The sequence below is a fragment of the Macrobrachium rosenbergii genome, chromosome 26 (assembly GCF_040412425.1).
Source record: "Macrobrachium rosenbergii isolate ZJJX-2024 chromosome 26, ASM4041242v1, whole genome shotgun sequence".
In the NCBI taxonomy this organism is placed as follows: Eukaryota; Metazoa; Arthropoda; class Malacostraca; order Decapoda; family Palaemonidae; genus Macrobrachium; species Macrobrachium rosenbergii.
Window position 1 is genome coordinate 3,156,627 of NC_089766.1, and position 20,257 is coordinate 3,176,883.

A 20,257-nucleotide genomic window follows, 5' to 3' on the forward strand; every position below is an offset into this window, starting at 1 on the left:
AAGTGATAATATTTATCTGATTTATATGACCAATTATTTAATTTTCTAGAGAACACTACAGTATTTGAATTCACAACCTGTCAAACCACGAACTTTCCCTTGAAGACCTCTAAATCTGCTTCAGTTTAAGTTGGCTAGAGATGTTGATAAGTGGCTACTAATCTTTGTATATTTAGGTTAGGTGCTAATTGACCATAAAGGTGTGAACTAATATGTTTCTTGGAAACCATGATAAAAATTTCAGGTACAGAGAAGTTTAGTTAGACCACCATATTCATTGATCATTAGTTAAAGGTTGGAAGGAAGCCTTTGGTGTCTTAGATCTTCAAAAGAAAAAGTGAATTCTCAGGTTTATAACAGTTGTTTATGTATACAGAATGGTTAAATTACGTAGCAACACAATGAGTAAATAGCATTCTTTTAGCTCTTAATGAAATAGAAGCGGTATTTCTGACTTGTTTTAATGGTTAATTTTATTTTTTGTGTACATGATGTTGAACAAAGGAATGTATTTGGTTTATGACTTGAAAACTTACATGACTTTTGGCAATTCAGGTACAAGAATGCATATGTAACAGTATCAGGTAACTTTTGAGTTACTATATATGGTTTAATAGTAAAATGCCCATGTAGGCATTTATGTACATTGTAGTCACACAGAAGAAAACCTCTTTGAGTACCATTAAGTTGAACACTGATGCCATACTTGCCAGTTATATAGAACAGATGCTCGGGTGCAATCACTGCGGTGAGATTGACCCGTAAATGTCGGTCTTACTGAGTTGCCAGTGATTTGTATCAAGTGTGTATCCTATGTGACCCTGTAATGTAAATCTGAATAGTTTTGTCATGCAGTCTTTGTGGATTTCTTTGGGCTGTGTCTCCTTTAGTAAGCAGTTGGAATGGCATTCAGATAACAGTATGGAGCTCTTGCTGTAGTAAGTGTCCCTCTTGGGAGATTCTCCTTATGTGGGGTTCTAGATGCTGTGCTTGTTTTAGTGACGGTTTGTGGAACTTTGTTATTTCCTTGCAGTGCAAGTATGATACTTTCCTTGGATTCTCGGTGCTGTAATTAGAGAAAACTGTTTTCTTGCGTTTGTCATTGTCTGGGGCCATTTACACTGAGATCTGGCTTCTTGGGTTGAAGGTAAGCAATCTTTATTCACTACTCAGTGAATGTAAGGAACAACTGGATAGCTGAAATATCTCTTAGGACCTAAGCTGTATATGGTTCATACACTGAATTTCCATCATTAATGATACTTCTGTATCATGCATCTCCTGTTACCAGAGAAGCTTTGCATTTTATATGTATATTCACTGGTGCAATATTATGCTGTACATGTACTGAAGAGTAATGGAATTGGTATGAAAGAAGTTACCTCTTATTTATCCAGCGAAACGGTGTAGAATAATGCAGGTCTGATGACTGTAAAGGTTGATGTAGTTATACCTCCCACAGAAGTATGAAGATACTGTACAGTTACTTTATTTTCAAAATAATTCACAATGAGCACACATTCTTAGGGGACAAGCCAAAAATCCATGATCAAGTACAGCAAACTTCTGCAGAATAGCATGTTCATGTTTGAAAGGGAAAAAAGTAGAATTGAATGTCTGTACATTAAACAGCAACAGATTGATCTAAATATCCAGTAAATATATAGCACCATCATTGCCTCCAGTTTAATGAACAACAAATGCTGTGCCAGAATTTAACTGAATATGTATGCTCTGTCATCAAAATAAATAAGGATAGTTAGCTTCGCTGTACCTTGACTAGTAGACCATGACACAGCTCAGTATTCAAAGACATTGGCTGTATACTCACTAGTCAAATGTAAGGTAATAAAATTTAAACACTGCAGATTGACTTGTCATTTGTAAGTGGCAGCACAGATACTTTGGTCAGTTGAGCAAAACATTTCTGAGAATTGGAATGTTGAAAGCTCTGTATCCCTTAAACATATTTTTTTACTTTTTTTGCACAATGTAAAAAAAAATGGTAGCTGCTTTTAATGTGTTATTCATAAGGTTATTCCTCCTAGAGATTGAATTTCAAATACTTATGCAAGAATTTAGATATCTAAATTAAATGAGTGCTCCCACCCACAGTAAAACAAATTTAAACAAGAGCCAAGAAGTCCAAGTGATCTTGTGAAAGAAGACGAGACTGACGTTGTAACCAAATGGCTGATAGCCAGTGCAAGTACATCAACAAAATTCAGAAGCCTAGACTTATTTATTCTGATGCATTGCATAACTGAGTCCCATTGGCTTACTATGATGGGTCAAGATTCAGTTTATACCCAAAGGCTTAGATGTGAATTGAAGGCCGTCTGGTGCCTCAGACTTGCTTTGAAATGTTTTGACTTGCCTACATGGGACCAAGGCCAGTTCCCGTCAGAAGATTTAAAACAGCTGAGGATGTCCCTCCCCCTGATACTTGTCATCCAGAACCTATTCTTACCAAATTTGCATTTTGCTCCAGGGTATGTAAAGAAAATTCTGGATGTTCTTGACAGCTGGGGTGGAGAAGATTTGGATGGTTTCTTCCTTTGTTTTTTAAAAAAGTTTCTTGTGTGTTGTCCCCCAAGTTTATAAGATTCTATAGATTTTATGTCGACATAGTATCTTTGTGGATGAGCGCAAACTTAGTCATACAGTTCCAAAGAGTAGCATATCTGCAGACTGCAGTAACTGCAGGCCAATCTCTATTCTCCTGTGCACTCCAAAGTTGTCAAAAAACTTATTTTTAAGCCATTACATTAGATAAGTATGTGGAATCTCAAGGATTGCTAGTTGATAGTCAGTATGCATACAGGAAGCAGTCAGGTACCTGTGATGCTCTTTTAGACTTGGCATGCCATGCCATTTGCAAGGGAACCCTGACAAGGGTTTTGAGTGCAGACTAATTCAAGTAGATTTTAGAGCTGCTTTCATTTTAGTAAATCACAAGACACTTTTTATAAACTTAGGAGTCTTGAAGTGGGTGGTTATGTTTTAGGATTACTTCAAGATTTCCTTACAGGTAGGCAGCAGCATGTTGCTGTGGATGGAATCTTTAGTGTCCAAGACCTATTGTGTCTGGAGTTCCACAGGGCAGTGTTCTTAGTCCATTGTTATTTTTAGTTTGTACAAGTGATATGGTTGTTGACCTGGAAAACAAGATTTTTCAGAATGCCGATGATGTAACACTTGTGGGTGTAGCAAAGTCTCCAATTATGAGAAAAGAAGCTGCCCTGGGCCTCAACTGGGACATGGACCAGATCAGGGAATGGTGTAGTTGGTGGGGTACAAGGCTGAATTCCAGTAAAACGAAAACACTGTTGATTAGTAGATCTCGTAGATTTTCCACCCCATCCTCCCCTTCAGGTTGATGGAATTTTGCTGAATGAATCTGAAGCTTTAACTATTCTAGGTGTAATTTTTGACTCACATCTAACTTTGAGGAACATCTAATGAATGTTTGAGCAAATGCCACACGAAAGTTAGGCACTGTTCGTAAGGCCTCATATATTTATAACAGTGATAAAATCAGTGCAACCTGTTTTATTTCATTTGTACTTCCTTTACTGGAACACTGTTCTCTGGTGTGGATGTCTGCTTCTGCCAGAGATTCATCTCTTTTAGAGACAGTGGTTCATGGTGGTAGGTTTCTGTTTTCTAATAGTAGCAGCTATGACTTGGACCATTAATAGATGGCCTCTTATGTGTCACTTTTTCATAAGTTGTATTCCAACAGAGACCTTTCACATTCACAATTGATTCCTTGATCCCTTTTATCTGCTGAGAGCAAAAGATTCACTGAACAGCAGCACCAATATGCAGTAAAGTGCCTCGCTGTCAAACTTCTCAGTTCCAGAGGTCCTTTATTCCTCACACCGTTGTACTGTGGAACAGCCTCCCAGCAGATGTCATGCTGTTTGAAGTTCAAGCAAAAATGCAATACATTACTAACCTAATACTGTACCATTCTTCTTGCATTTTGATACATTTTTATGTATTTATCTATTTACTAATGTATTTTTTTCTTTTTTAGTAAGTGTTATCTCTTCTTTCTGTATTTCCCTTTACTTCCCCTTGCTTCTTCCTAATGAACACCATATTCTTTGGAACCTTGAATTTTCAAGTCAATGGCCCCTTTGGTGGGCTTGTTCCATACGAATAGGTTTCATCCACTGAAAAATAATAGTAATGGTGGAATCCCCAAGTCTTGGATGGGTCAAATTAGAGTTCAGTCAAATGTCCTGAGCTTAGTTTGATAGGCAGTATGTTCCTTGCTCTTAAGGTCCCTTAAACCAAGTTAAGCGTTTCTCTTGGTTCCTTATTTTCTGCAGATTTACTGCTAGAATGGACTTACTACTTACTTCTTGTGTGTTGTTGTCAACCATTGCTGCTCACTTAGTCTATTTAGTTCTGTTGCACAGCAGGGTATTAACCCTACACCAAATGCATCTCCATTATCCAGCTTTGTTACTGATATGAGGGTGGAACTCTCTCTGCGTCCCAAAACAGGGCTGAATTCCAAAACCTTGGCTCTAGATTCAGTTGCTTACTCATCCAAAAAGTCAGTAATTATTGTCTTTTTAGTTTTTCTCTTGAGAATTTGTGTCGTGTTGCTGTAATGTGTCCACTAAGAAAACATGTTGCAATATTTTGAACAAATTTCATTTCATTTGGGACCTTTAGCCAGTCAAAATGGATTAAAGGACAGCAATGTTGCTGCTTTAGTGTATGCTTTTTCTGAGCATCAGTACCCCTCTGCTCTGGGGCATCTTGGCACAGATGTCTGGAGCCTTCTTCCACTAACTCACTGTTGGGTTGTATAGCTCTTAATTGTAGCCTGTTGTCCCTTGCATCAGACTTATGATAATGGTTTTGTCAGTTTTTAAGTTGATTTTTGTAATGAGGTTGTTAGCCCCAAGCCATGTTACCACCTTATGTCTCTTTTATTCTTGTAATGATGGTACTGTAATAACACTCGTTTTCATGTATGCAACTTGGGGCTTCAAAAGTTAAAGAAAGATGCAATGCATTACTACCTTGATACTATTCTTCTTGAATTTTAATGCATTTTGATCCATTTATTAATTTTTTTATTAAGTGGGATCTCTTCTTTGTATTTCACTTTACTTCCCCTTATTTCTTCCTAATGAACATCATATTCTTTGGAAGCTTGAATTTCAAGTTAGTGCCGTCTGTGGGCTTGTTGTGGGCTTGTTCCATGTGAATAGGGGGGTTCATCTACTGAATAATAATTCAGTAATATTTAATTTTTTATGTGGTACTGTTTGAGCTTTATTTATATCTCAGGACAGTTCTTCAAGGATAAGCCTTGAGTTTCTTTTGGTAAAAAGTTTGTAGCTCTCTCTCTCTCTCTCTCTCTCTCTCTCTCTCTCTCTCTCTCTCTCTCTCTCTCTCTCTATTATTGAACCTCATAGTGCAGTGGTAGCAAACTCAGAACACAAACTGAGGTACCAATGTTTGATTCTCTCTTTGGATGAGGAAGGACAATATATAGGTACGTGCTCTAAAAATCCCTCACATGATGTTTCTGTTGTCTTGAGCAATGAATTAGGTATTTTGTTGTTAGTTGACTGTTGTTGGTCGTTGTTGACGTGACAAGAAGAAACAGAAAAACAACACACGTGAGTTTTCAGTACTCAATCAAAAACTCTCTAGTCTCTACAACGTAATCCTTGTCCTGTTAGAGTGAAACCATTCACAAGGGCTTAATGATGACCCATTGCATCTTGTAGTAAAATGCTAAGGCTTGTTACTAGTTTATAACCTGTTGTATTTGACATGCCAGGGCCATTCAGCTTGTTCAACTTGCCTCTTCTTTCTGGGCTTGTATAACTCCTAGCAGGACCCTAGTCTGTGAAAATCTTGTTTTTTGGAATGGCCATATTGTTTATTTGTTTCCTTTCATATCAGTTCAACTTAGAGCTCCGTTCTCAAATCAGATGTTTGGTTGTTGAGCAGATTATGGTGTTCCTTAATCCCCAAAACTATTTTGTTCCTGACAATTGTTGTTACACTTGTTTAGACTTTTCAGAAGATAATTCATGTTTTTAACAACTAGCAACATGAAATGCATCTGTCTTACAGGTACAGATGTGCATTTTGTTTCACTTTGGATGAGAGTCAAGTGTCTTGTTGTTGCTCAACACTTAACCTTAGTTGATGCCTAGGACACAAATGGGCCGTTTAGTGTGAAGTACTCTTTTGAAATAAGGGGATGTGTTGCTTGCTGTTGAGTCTTATATGATTGGAGGAATGTGCCTTATATATGACACTTTTGATGAGTGATATATTGTACAGCACTGAGGATGAGGGATATGTTGTTTAGCACTCTTATAAAAATCAAAGAAAGTGTTCATGTCTCTTGGCCTAGTACTAAACAGACTCAGTGACACCTTCAAAAATTCCAATTTATCTCCCATAATTGTTCAAATTACGAGGTATTATATGAAGTATCTTAAATTCTGTGTTGATGTACCTGAATTAACAAAAGTCATGTTGGTTATCAAGTCAGACTGACGCCCATTCCTTTCGTCCGCCATCTTGGAAAAATACAGGTAATTTTAACCATTAAATTGAGCCAGAAACCTGCTTCTATTTTAGAGACTAGATAGAGAATGCTATTTAATACGAGTGTTTCTATTTAATTAAACTATGTATACATGAAAATCTGTTATTTGCCTTTTAACTCACGTGTGGTGAAGTTCTGATATGCTAAAGTAAAAATCCTTCCATGTTAGCTACGTCTTTTTGAAATATGGCGTCGTACTGATCCTTGTTTATACCTGAAGGTTATTATGGTGAAGACAACTTATTCGTAAACAACCTTACGGTATTTAGCGCCTAAACTAGATATATTGAGATTTGCATGTTATTTATTAGGAAGATATCTAGCCGATGTATGACTGAAGTGAATTAGAGGTCATCAAAGAGAGTAAAACATGTTTGACAGGACAAATTCAGATATGGCGTTCTTTAGAAAACTTTTAACGGTCATATAAACTGGATAACGATCGTTACCCCTTCGTTGAGCCCGTTCAAGTACATCCCAGGAAACAAATGACCGAACGAGGGACTGTCGACCTTATCGACAGAAGGCGACCATGTGGTGTCTTCAGATGCGGTAAGGGTGAAAATAGCTAACTCCTTGGGAAGGTTATTGACTGAGAAGTCTACTGGCATGAAAGAAAACGGGTCTAGTTTTTGGCTTTGACATTTGATTCATAGAAAACTTTAGACTGTAGAGCGATCCATTGGGGACTGTGGTGTTTGAGTGGCGTTGTCTTGGCGGAAATAAAATCATTCTCACATTCGTGATTCTTTAGGGGACATCGTGGGGTTCCAGCCCTTGGCGGAAGGGCTTCATTGTTTTGGTTGTGTAGGGCGCGAGGGAGTACAAAATAAAAATTGTGTTAATAAAACAATGTTTTTCAAGCATCTTTTATTTGCCTATTAAAAATTACAAATGGCAACCTATGTTTGGGCCACTATTCTCTATTACATATAAAGCTTAAATTACAAGTAAAGAGCGCTATACATCAGGATGCAATAAGCACGCTCACGGTTCTTCAGCAGATATCAATTTTTTATTCATAATTTGCGATTGTGTAAAAACGCTGAAGTATATAAAAATCAATTTCCAAGAACTTTTAGCTTATTCAGGTTGGTCCATGGCCTTAGCTTGTTTCGGCCTACTACGCACTTCACGTACCTTTATTTGAACTTTCATTTCGTTCGACTGTTAGAGTGGATGCGGAATACAGAATTTCAGTCATGGGTAGTGACAAGTCATTCAGCAATGTTAACCAAAAGATTTTGGCGTAGAAATTTAAGGTCCAGCTACCCTTATCGTGGGTAGTTTTTAAGTTTTCTTGTACGCTGCTTTCGGTAGCTTTGACGATTTCTTCGAAACTTCTCCCTTGACCTTCACTTCTTATAGATTCGAATATAAATTTTAACAAATTTTTCCTCATTACTTTGATTTTCTCCCATTCACCATACTGTGTTTATCTGAACATTGTTTGCTATGGTCTACTATACGAAGATTTCGTGGGCTTTCTCGTCCTAACACCTTCAATCAAGGTACCTTGCTGTACAGTATAAGACTTTTACCTCAAATTTATGGGTTCAATTTGTGCATGAATTAGTAACTGGCAATTTTTCCCCAAGATTCATATTAACGTGGTTCGTCATGAATTTAAGTTAACGTACCATCCATTTCATAGCGAATTCTGAACACTTCCATAGGAAAATTTTCAGTATGGTGTATAGCGTGAAAAAATTACTAATGGAAAAAGATAAACCAAAACCTACCGAAGATTAAGACACTACTTTCGTCCGATACAATCTACAACTTCCATGATGATTGCAATAACTAGCCAGAGAAAACTAAGATTTTGCAATATGCAGTTCTAATTATTCGGAAAACATATCCCAGACGTCTAGACAAGTGGAGAGAAAGTTATTGCTGTTGAGTACTAGTGGAAGAGGGTAATTTAAAAAAGGAATTGAGCCAAAGTTTGGTAAAATAATGCCAATCTCAATACCATATCAACTGAGGAAGGACGTCACAAGGTTGGACTTATAATAAGGGCCAACAAAGAGTATAGATTTTAGGCCAAAGGCCAGGCCCTGGGACCTATGAGGTCATTCGGCGCCTAAAGGAAAATTGATAGTCGTTTTTAAAGGTCTAACAGGAGGAAAACCTCGCAGTTACACTAGGAAACAATTTTTAGAGAGGGTGGAAAGTCGGATGTAAGAAAACGAATATGAAAGGAGGTATAGTAACATAAATGAGAGAGGTTGCAGCTCCAGTCCGGAGGGACGCTACAGAGACCTGAAGTAATACTTAAAATGGACAGCGTGAGGTGCACTAAGAACTATCCGGCCTACGGGGACGATAATGGTGAAACTGCACAAAATTCTGAAAATACACTCGGTACTGAAGAGTGATTAATACAAATGAATTGCAGAAAAACGTGCTCGTGCTTTCCAGAGGTTGGACTACAAAGATGGTGAAACTGCACATAAAAATATAATATTCAGTGGGAAATGAGCATTATTACAAGTGGGTAGCAATTAAAAAGTGCTCGTGCTTTCCAGAAGTTGGACTACAAAAGTTACTTCGGGACGGTTTTCACGGGGCGAATTAACACGTGAACCGAAGAACAGAAGGTATCCTGAGAGAGTTTACCAGAAGTACTTCAGAATCACATGGTTTTTTTTAATGATACAAAAACTGGTCACAGATAGGCGGCAGACAAAACATCATGAAAAGGTAACACCGAGAGTTCCGTGGCTAAGGTCATGTGAAGCATTGCGATTATAAATATTGTTCTCTTAGCATGGTCAGGTATAATGGTACTATTGCAAGGATTTGCTTGAAAAGAAAACTGAATAGAACACATACAGAGAACAAAGTAAAACGTCGAACTGTAACATTTGGTAAAATGACAAAACCAGCATTTTACCAGTAATGACGCCAACCAGGTTTCACATAGCTTTGTCACAAAAATCGCAATCATGTCATTAACAGTGTTTAAGAGACGTCCAGACTGTTCTATTAGTTGACTCAGAAGTTTACTTGAATTGGAAAATTGAATTTAGACCAAATGCAAAACGCTGGGACTTGTGAGGTGACAACGCCGAAAATGAAATTGGAGTTGCAGAATCTTGTGGGATGTAAAACCATAAAAAAAAAATTGACGGCCAGAACACTTTCAAGGGAAAAAAGCACAAATAACAGCTTGACGACACAGAAGAATGGAGTCGGTGCATGCCTAACCACAAGTGTTAAGCAAAATAACTGAAACTGTCTAAAAACAAGTACAAGACATGGAAATCCATACGACTTTGACCGGTATACCACATCGCGTTCACTTGACAAAACTCAAAAATATATATAAAAAGTGCCAAATTGATCAGTTGCTAATTCTTGCTTCCATTCAAGACTTGTTTCACAATGTAAACCTGAATCGTGAAAATGCTTCAGATGGTTGGCGAGGAACCTTTTCTTTACTTGACTTTCAAAATAAACTACACGACGATAAAATTCCCAAAGTGCACCTTACCATTTGGCCTTACCTGAAATAGTAGATCCAATTCCAGTGGCGTTAATTTCTGGCCTCGGTTGATTTTTACAAATGGCGGTAAGATAACGCAGTGGTCATTGGCATAGTGGAATCAAATTATAAATAAACTGTCACCGTAAATACCCTACTATTGGTTTTTTACTTGTTTTCTCTCTTTTATGGGATTGAACGTGTAGCTAGTTTACATCTTTTGATATTCTGGAATTTCCTGTTAGGCTCTGCCCTACTGCAGTAATTTTCGACTGCGCACTCCTCAACCAATTCTCTTCACATAACCAAGCCATCTCAAGAAGTACGAGCCTCTACTATGACAATAATCTTTTTCCATGCAAATATAAAAATGGTAAAATTTCTAAAACTAAATCAATCCGTAAGTTAAACTACACTACCTTGCTTACACCAGCAATTTCACTAGCACTAGGTTTTGCCAAATCCTTCCGCAAGTTCAAGATCACATAACCAAGACCTGCCAAATTTTTAAGCAACATCAATTTAATATATTCAAGACAACATATCCAAGTTTTGCCTGATTCTTAAGCAACATGTCAAGTATCTACTTTATATTGTACGAAAATTTCCTATAGCTGCAGTTAGGCAAGACTAAATATCTGTTGTAGACAATGCTTTTCAAAGCAAAATAAAATGCTACACTACAACATATCTATCCAAACTCAGGAACTAAAGTAATATCCATGTTTAACATTCAGAAACGTTCCATATTCAGTCTAGTCAATTCACAATAAAAGCTCTCTCTCTCTATTACATTACGTCCTACAAAATTAAACTGGGTCAAGTTTCTAACAATCAAGATAATTTTAAGAAAATTAATAATATCTGATAGAAAAAAGATGGTGACCTACTGTAGATATTCTAGAAGAATCCAACTCCATTACAACAAGAATTCCACGTGTGTTCAGACTGTCATTACTTCTTTTTTACATTTACTATTACATTTGTAAGAACCAATACATTTGTTCATTTTACAATTGCTTTTTAAAAAACCAAGTCATTCGCTTATTTTACATTTACAAGAGGTAAAAAAGTTAACCACAACCTTTATTAATACAATAACCTACGTTCTGTAACTGCTTTCTAAAAATTCTGCTTTGTATACTAAAAGTTTAGTACTTTACTCGTTTTCACATATGAATGGTTCCTAAAATTAAGTCAGGTTTAAACAGACCAGACAGTATAAAATAAGCATACTACTGCTGTAGGGGACCAAAGGTAAGCTTCAAAGATCCTGCACCACTGTCTAGTACATTTTGCACAAGATACACTGTTCACAGTGAGTCTTCATGGGAGGAAAAGTGACACACCCAAAAGTTTTGCCATAAACAAAACATAAAAATCATGCATCACTAAATAGAATAGAAAATATAGAATTTAGGCCAAAGGCACTAAAAATACACTACCACTGCTCCTGTATACTGTATAATCAAAGAAACTCCTGAATAATTTTTCTAGTCTTTTAAAGCAGAGGTCAATCAGATAACCCTAATGGCCCACGTGACCAATGCCTGGGGCACACAAGGATGTGTTATGAAGGACCAAGTATCAGCCTTTGGAGGGACAGAACTTCTTCCAAGATTCCGAAACCAGAAACAATCAGAGGAATTCAAATCAACAGCAATACCAAATGGCTTTTCAGGATAACTGATTCTCACTAAGGTGAGCATTAGTATTCAAAAACCCAATTTACCATGGACATAACTCCTAATTATAAGAACATTTTCACCAAGCACAAAAGAAGGCCAACACAGAAGTCTTCATGACTACAATAATAATAAAAATAAAAACTGAGACATCCACTCCGAACCATATTTAGAAAGCCAAAGGTAATCAGGCTTGAGGTAAAATGAAGAGGGAAAAATGGATATCTATCTGAGGGGGTTGATATACACTTTCAGAAACCTAGAAAACTGACAAAGAAGAAATATTAAATGTCCAGGAACTGCGCAATAAAATGGCATAGTTTAGATGCAAAGTTATGTTAATAACATCAAACAAGAGTGAGTCCACTAACAGTGTATAAAGCAAAGGTACAGTATTTGTGGAAAATGGGAAAGATTGCGATGACAGCCATCTGAAGAGGGAAAGAGTAGGGATGAGAAATTTTACATTTATTCAAGCCATGCACCACTAATGTCACCTAGCCAAAACATCAAGTAATGCATGCAAACCAAGACTTAGGAGAACGTTGTGGGTTGAAGGCCCCTTACACAAACAACCAACCTTTCCTTCCACAAGCCTTTAAAAAAGGCAAAGAACTTAACCAGCCACATGACCAAACTATAATAATAATAATAATAATAATAATAATAATAATAATAATAATAATAATAATAATAATAATAATAAAAAAAAAATAATAATAATAATAATAATAATAATAATTCCCCTCCACAAATCACTCATTTGTTACACAGACAAAATCACACCCATAAAACCCTTTGGGCCAGTGAAATGTGATCCAAGTGGTATAATTCAACTATGTGACCAGCCACATAACCAAAATATTAAAATAATATTAATATTTCCCCTCCACCAATGACTCATTTGATCCACTTAAACAAAATCATAGCCATAAAACCCTTTAGGCCTGTGAAATGTGATCCAAGTTATCTAATTAAACTACTGCAGAGGAATACCACTAGCACCAACTCCCACACATTAGTAGTCTGAATCTGCCTCACACCAAAAACTCTTAGAGGCATTACAGCTCTGGTCAAGAACATCCAACTAAGTTGCAAATGGGTACATGTAACTAACTTATCAACTTGAATGGGAAAGCAAAAAGAATGAATCTTATAAAACTTCCACAATGGACTGTTTCCTGTAACCTATAACACTGCTTATCTAGAATTGCTCAGGTATTTTAAAAGCAAAAAAAATGAACTGATAAAATTTTCACAAGGGACTGTTTCCTGTATCCTGTCATCCTTTCTCTAGAAATGATCAGACACGTTAAACATTTACATTCATCTCTATTTCATTTTGTCATGGGTGACAAAACACTGGATTTAGATTAAAGAAGAGCAAAGTACTTTAGTTTTAGATACAGGGCAGTTAAGTGCAGAACTCTGAACAGTGTAATCTTGTTGTGTGATTATTTCCTGACAGCACGCCCAGGCCATCTTATGTATATGCAGTAGACGTGCTGAGTTCCCAGCACCTCACATAATTAGGTATTGTACTGTCAGCTTCCTAAGATTCAAGATGGCCAACAGAAAAGGATGAACAATGAGTTGAGATTTTGGAAACGCAAAACGAAGACTTCTGTCTGTTCCAAGTGCTGAATTTCTTACGTCCAACCATCCTGCAAAAGTGAAAAAAGTCAAACAAAGAGAAGACTGTGATCCATGCATGCAGTCAAAATATCTGTATTCAAGACTACAGAAAATAAAATCTAAATAAAACGTTGTGTAACCTTTCAAAACCTCTATATAATCTAAACATCATATGTGATAAATTTTGTTTCATTAGCCTCTGCTGCTTACCTGCAATCATGTTCAAAATGAATGAAAAGAAGTCTGTCTCTTATACAAAAAGCATTCTGAGAATGCAGTAATTCAGTCAATGCCATCTGCTGCAAGCTAGCAGATATCTCATCAAAATCATGATTTTACAGGAAATAACCAGAATATTTTTCTCCTTAACTTTCATACTTCAAAGGTTACTGCAAGAGAAAAATTAAGGAATAAATATTAGTAAAATTCATACAATTTATAAATAACAAACACAATGGAACCTGGCTGTTAATTGATAACATTCATAAACTAACATACATAAGGAATATTCATCACTGTGGACTTCATTGTTCCGTTGGAAAATATATAAATATGGTACTTAATCTAAGATTTTTTTTTAAATACCTACTTACTTCTCCATTACACTGCTTTTACTTGAAATAAAAAACAGGAACACTCGGTTTTCTATGAATGCCCGTCTTCTATCCATTTACTTCCCCCACCCCAACCTCAACCGGGGGACCAATCAGGTACAAACATTCGTAGCTGACCAGTCTACTTATGTCCACTTTGAATGTGGGGAAGTAGGGAGGGCAATTTATATAATGGAGAGGTTAAGTATTTAAAAAATACATCTTAAATTAAGTTCAGTATTTATATCTTTTAAATGAATCTTACCTCTTCATTTTATGGCAGACTCCCACATCTGAAAAAGGTGGTGGGCTAAAAGGAAATCAGCCAACCCTTAAAGGCTACTTAGTAAATATTTTGTAAAAACACAAGTTTTTCTTTTAAACAGGCTATTAATGCTGCTTTAGAAGGATGCCCCCTTCAGCAGGGGGAGGGGTAGGGTTATTGTGCCAAAACCCTGCAGAGCCAATGATGGATAACTAACAAGTACATATGTACAAAAAGGTATACTTCTAATACTCAACAGTCAGTACCTAAAAGTTTCCCAAAAACCACAACCAGGTTTAAAAGGCAGTAAACCAAAAAAAGGCTACCTATCGATTCAGGATATAATATCCCCTGCACAAACCAGAGGAGTTAATACCCTGCAATAATTGTATCTAATCTCTGCGCCATGAATATACTGTAAGCCAAAGCAAGTGTACAAGATTACCAATCCAATGAATGACTTCAATATCTTATCCAAGGATAAGTTTTCAAATTTAAAAGTTGCAGCCATTGCTCACTTGTCCAGTGGCTTACCTTCCATTAAGGACAGAAATTTGCATGGAAGTCTTTCACCAAAGACCCAATGAAAAGGACATTCCATTCCTACACTTCGGAAACTCAGGTTTCCATACCACTAAAGACAGAACCTTTACATCATGTTTAATTCTTTTAGTGCAATTCCAACAATCCTTAAAGACAGTACTGGAACCCCAAGGGGTCAAGTTCCTCAAGTCCTAGTGACTCCAAGGCTAGGTAAAGATACTGTTGTAGGTGAGGGCCTAGCCCAAAACTGTACTCAGCCCAAAATAAAGCAAATATAATTGCCGCGTCTTTAGCAAGGCTTATCTTACCTGACTAAGATGTGGCTCTCTCACTCTAGCTGTGTCTAAGGCTACTGTGAAGTTTCCACAGAAACTTCTTTACAAGGGGCTTGTTCTAAATGGTTCAAAGGTCAACAAAATTATGGACTGAAGAACAGCATACAGATTCCAAGGTAAAACACATAGCAGGGACCTGGGAAACTCCACTTGGGGTAATCAATGCCAAGAGACAACTTACAAAGTTGCCCTAATACACAGACAACTACTTGAAACCTAGCAAACAACTACTTGAAACCTAGCAAGTAGTAGGAAAGGCATTACAGTCTGGACCTACCCAAGGAGCAGCTTACTGTCCCTACTCAGGCAAAAGGACCTTGAACTGGTAAAACAAAAATTCACAATACGCCAACTTCCCTCAGTCTCAAAACATCCATAACAAGGGATGCTCACAGCCCACTGTCTACAGACAGCCTTTGGATGCCAAGTCCCTTCCATTACTGTTACTTGATTTCAGTGCCTGAGTACATCCACTAAACTTTCTGCAAAGGTAAACAACTCAGAATGAGGTTGTGTTAATTTGACCAACTAACAGAAAAGGGGGGAACAGCATTTAGAAACAGTAGTGTTCGTTCCTCCTTAAATATAAAACTATTAAACTTTAGAAGAGAGAAACTAACCTGTACCTCTGATAACATAAGTAGTTGAACCTCTTGCCTACTTGAGGACAGATTGTCAGTCCACACCAGACAAACCTCACACTAGCACAAGATGAGTATGATGTCAGTGTGAACATCTGGAAACTTGGAAAACTTTGGCAAGTGGAAGTTTTAGAAGAACTTTCTTAAGAATGAGTTCTTGGGAAAAATAATAATGAGGCAACAGAACCCAAAATCATTATTTCTAAGACACCAAGGTACCACTAGGTACCATAAACTTGCACTAGTGACTAAAAACAGTACATACACAGGAAAGCTGAAGACAGTCTAGGCTTCTCACTAGAGCCTAACTGATGCTTATACTAGTCTTAAAATGCGATCCTTAGCTACAAGAGATTTAAGCAATTACTGCATTTTGTTCGGTTACGATTCACGTAGTTGTAAAATCATAACCTTTCCCTCAGCAAAATCATATCATGGGGGGTTAATAACACTGGATAATGACTATTACAGTAACTCTTGCCTCAAAGCATTGTACCGAATGAATACTAAAAAAATAAAAGAACAAAACAACAGAAAAACAGAGTGCATCTCACGAACTCCTACCAAAACTAGCGACAGAATAGACTGACCAGCTAAGCGTGTTTGTACCTATTGGTCCCCTGATAAGGGGTAGGGAGGTATATGGACAGAAGACGGATATTCATAGAAAACCGAGAGTTCTTGTTATTTGTTTCAATCTTTCAAACTACCACTGGCACGATTGTAAAAGCTATATAATGGAGAGGTGAGGTTCATTTCAAAAACACTTACTCTGTTACTAAGTCTTATATGCAAGAAATAACAAATACTGAGGCCATAACACGTGCAAGACAACATTAACAGGGCCATGGAAGTAAAACAGTTCCTACAATGTAGCCATGACTGTCAATATTTACAACCAAAATCCTTCACTAGGGTCATGAAAATCTTAAATATTATTATTACACATACACTTCACTTCTATCACTCATGATAAAGCTGGTTTTACTTGCCTACCAACTCCTAGATTCAATAAAATACTGCCAAAAATTTTAATGCAACAAACCCACTTGTGTGCTACACCATCATTAAAACCATTGTTGGTCATCATGAACTGTTCAGTTGCATAAATAGTAATATGGGACACTACAAAGGCCATTAAGTATTGCCTACAGTGTACTGCACAAGGTGCGCTGATGGCTCTAACCCCCCTCCAGGGAATTTTACAAAGGTTTCCTTAAGAAATCCATTTTAATTTTTAATGTGGGGGGGGTAGTTGCCCAGCACTGACCCATACTGAAGGGAGACCATCTTAGTCAAAGCATGTGTGAGGTAAGGACATGATTGGCCTTCCCAAGACTATGTTTGCCTTCAGGTTTGCAGACTGGTGTGAGGAGGAAGTAAATGATTGTCAATACCCTTCCTCCCACACCTTTGTTTCTTTGCAAAGAAAACCCTAAAATGTAAAGCATACTACTGTAATATCTTGAGCTGTAGGTCTAACATGAGGGCAAATGATTCTGGGGCCACTGCTCTGGCGGAGGTAAGACACCCTTTCAGGACAAAGCCCATTATACCACATAAAACATTTTTGAGAAAATACAATAATTCTTTTACTGCAACACAAATGGGCTACCCATAATAGGCTGTTATATAAGAACTGTTGTTCTCTGCAATAGTGACTTTTAGGGGCATACCATGACTTGGATCCTAACAGTTATAGATATTACACCATCAAGCATTCCTTACATTTCGTTGATAAAGAAAATTAAAACCAAGGCTAGGCTATACATGTTCTTGCCAGCAGCTAAATTATACTAACACCTGGGTATCCAAGTTCAATCTCCATGAAAAATCCTGATGATGACGTTGCAAATAATCCAGTGCCATGGCCTAGTCAATGGAGGGGGTAAGGGGGTAAGGTAAGGTTGTTAACATCTGTGAGGCATCCAATGTTGTTAGGTTAGGTTATAATGCACTACAAATATAGGTCACGTCATGGTGAAATGCCTTTTGGAGTTAAAGAACATTTCTTTCAAACTTTAATACATAATCCCAAAAGTCCTCTTTACTTATAAACAGTATATTATGGCAAGTTCTGTATGAGGGATCTCGAAGGGCACTTTCCTCATGTATCAAAATCTTCACAAATTTGTACAGTATCAACAAACTTTGCAGATTTGTTTCGTTTTAAGGTAATTCTATATATTAGCTCTGCGCCTGTTTTTACCTTTTCAGCTGGTTTTTTCTACAATTTTAGGGGTTCTGAGACTGGCGGTGCATCTGTTTGTTGTCGGCCAAATGGAATGTCCCTTCGCCGTGTTTAGTAGTGGCCGGGGGGGGTACCCATACGTTAACAAGTTATTGCACTTGCCAATATGAACCGTTTGAAACAGACGTACCCGTGCTCTGTCTTGTGAAGATCGCGTATGGAAACCCCTTGTTGGATGGACTTTGGGGGTTAATTACAGGTTAATTAGACTCGAACGCCAAAAATGAAAGGTACATTCATAATCAGCAACCAAAAAACTGTAGAAAAAGTCAAGTTATAGTGCCGTCGGCGGCGCAGAGTTACCCTACAGTTCTACCACAATTTCTATAGTGCACTACAAACCATTTGATTTCGGAATATTTTGCATACAAATATGGCAATTATGTTTTAATTACATTTTGGCATGCCTATGTAAACTGTTAAGCATTGCAAATATTCAGAAGAATTCAAAGTCTGGTTTCATGCAAGCTCCAACAACACTTGTCCAATGCCAAGTAACTGTAAACGACTCTGTAAACGATACATGGCCTAATGTACACTAGATTTTGTCTGGCAAGTTTTTTTTGTGACTTTTAACAATAAAAAAGAAACATTGATTCTGGATGTGTAGGTTCTAGAAATGACTATCATTTACATGATGAATGTTAGGCTACCTACCAAAATGACTACCATTATATGAATGTTAGGCTACCTACCATTTTCTATACAGTATTTGTATTGTTGATTATACGGCCTGTATATATTATTTATGTGAAGAACAGCAAGTACGGTTTTTAATTTAAAATCCCAACATAACTTAATACATCCTAATATTCCCCGATCATAGGTCCCGATTCGGCCGAGGAGGTGCTTTGCCCTCCCCCGCTTTCTACAGGCATAAACGATTTTCGGTATTTTCGGCCATTTCTGGAGCAACTTATAAACCACAGTCTACAGTCAACCCCAAAGGTAACTTTTTGGTCCGTTTCGACTTGACGTCGCTATAATAAGCGTTTAGGTACGAGAGCCTACCCTTAGGGACGCCAAAGTGTCACCGAGAACAGCTGACAGACCCACGGTTTGAATAAGATTTAATCAATAAGACTCTACGCTATTAACGTCGCTTAAAAATAATTAGTTCTGGGTACTTAACTCATTCAACTCTACATGGGTATAAAATGGCGACTAAGTGTCGATTATAAGAGTATAGTAAATGGGGGAAAGTATTAGGTACCGGTCTATGACCCCAATACATACGGCTACATTTCTCGTCCATAGTATACGTAAACCATTACCTATTAACTCCAAATAAAGCTTATCGTAATGATGATCCCATATAACTATAACAAAACGAGTTTCTAGTATACCAAAGAACAGAAAAATACAATTACCGAGGCGTTTGAGAAGACAGCGGAAAGACATCTTGCAACGATGCCACTTTGGTAATTTGTTCCAGTAATATGGTGTTGTGGTTCCAGTAATGAAAATAAAATGACGCCTAAATAATTTGACACTTTTATTCTCGTGTTTGCGTTATTTTATATATTCTCAAACGCTATATTACTTAAGTATTGTTACCGTTACGATACATTAACACAAAACCTAATCATCAATAAAATACGCACGTAACTTATTGTTCAGAAGAATATGATAATTCACCGAATTCACAGCTTTTTAACAATTATTTAACTCAAAATTGATAGAGTATTTACACATTCATCATATATGTTTAGAATATTTCATTTTCCTTATATATTTTGTTGCTTTGTGCTTGGTGTTTCGAGAATTCTGAAATTATTTACGAGATTAATATGTAAATTATTTTTATAAGGATTTGTCTCACGAAACCAAGACACCGAAAAATACAGTATTGTAACAATCATGGGATAGTTCATAAAAAAATGAGGTAATGGGCCTAATGGCCAAGCTCAAGAAGATATTTAAATGTTAAAAGGATTATCGGTAATAGACTGGATTATCAAATAACGAAGAATTAAAACAACTATTTATATTTACTTCACAAACCTGGACAACATCAGCTACCCATGCTGTCGAAACTACTGTATACATTAAATCTACCTACGCACAATTCACCTCCTAATTTAATCACCTCCTAATTTAATACCTTTTTCATAAGATCTACCTAGCTGGTATTTTCTAGTTCTTATCGCATTCTTCCTTTTGAATATATACACCATTTCACCAGTACAATCCTGATGATTATAATATTTTAGACTTCCTT

General features: G+C 37.0%; 1 long non-coding RNA gene across 1 annotated transcript; it reads right to left on the minus strand.

Annotated features, from left to right (window-relative positions):
- Positions 1-12,483: 12,483 nt before the first annotated feature.
- Positions 12,484-19,484, minus strand: LOC136852913 (uncharacterized). Its single transcript, XR_010857263.1, has 3 exons — positions 19,407-19,484; positions 13,619-13,797; positions 12,484-13,437 (listed from the first exon to the last, which is right to left on the minus strand). It is a non-coding gene; the product is annotated as an uncharacterized lncRNA (long non-coding RNA).
- Positions 19,485-20,257: the final 773 nt, after the last annotated feature.